This window comes from Cariama cristata, unplaced genomic scaffold (genome assembly GCF_000690535.1).
Source record: "Cariama cristata isolate BGI_N322 unplaced genomic scaffold, ASM69053v1 scaffold40742, whole genome shotgun sequence".
Taxonomy (NCBI): domain Eukaryota; kingdom Metazoa; phylum Chordata; class Aves; order Cariamiformes; family Cariamidae; genus Cariama; species Cariama cristata.
Genome location: NW_009604022.1, coordinates 21,538 through 21,896, shown reverse-complemented (window position 1 = coordinate 21,896; position 359 = coordinate 21,538). Strand labels below are relative to the sequence as shown.

Genomic DNA, 359 nt, shown 5'->3' with positions numbered 1-359 from the left:
TCACTGCCGCCGTACCCTTGTCCTCCTGACAGCTGCCTCCTCCCTCCTGCCGTGCCACTGTCTGTCCCAAACCTTTGTGGTCACTGCTGTCACCTCCTCGCCCTGCTTGCCTCAGCAGTGCTGCGTGCTGAGCAGGTGCCCTGCGAGCAATGCCTCGGCAGCTGGGAAGCGGTACTGACTCCAGGCACGCAGTGAGCATGGGGGGTGGTGTTGCAACTTTGCAGTCTCAGCCTACAGTGTCGTAAACGCAACAGCCAAGCTCTTGCTCTGCTAAAGTATTCCAGGCCCATCCTGCATGGTCCCTTGGCACGGTGCTCCTAGGATAACAGAGCCCAGAAGGCAGTTAGCTTTTTCTGTTC

General features: G+C 58.8%; 1 protein-coding gene across 1 annotated transcript in view; it reads left to right on the top strand.

The window, feature by feature from the left end:
- The window catches only part of TMEM180 (transmembrane protein 180), a 6,613-nt gene that overhangs the window by 3,699 nt on the left and 2,555 nt on the right, over nucleotides 1-359 (top strand). The gene's annotated exons all lie outside the window — the stretch shown is intronic.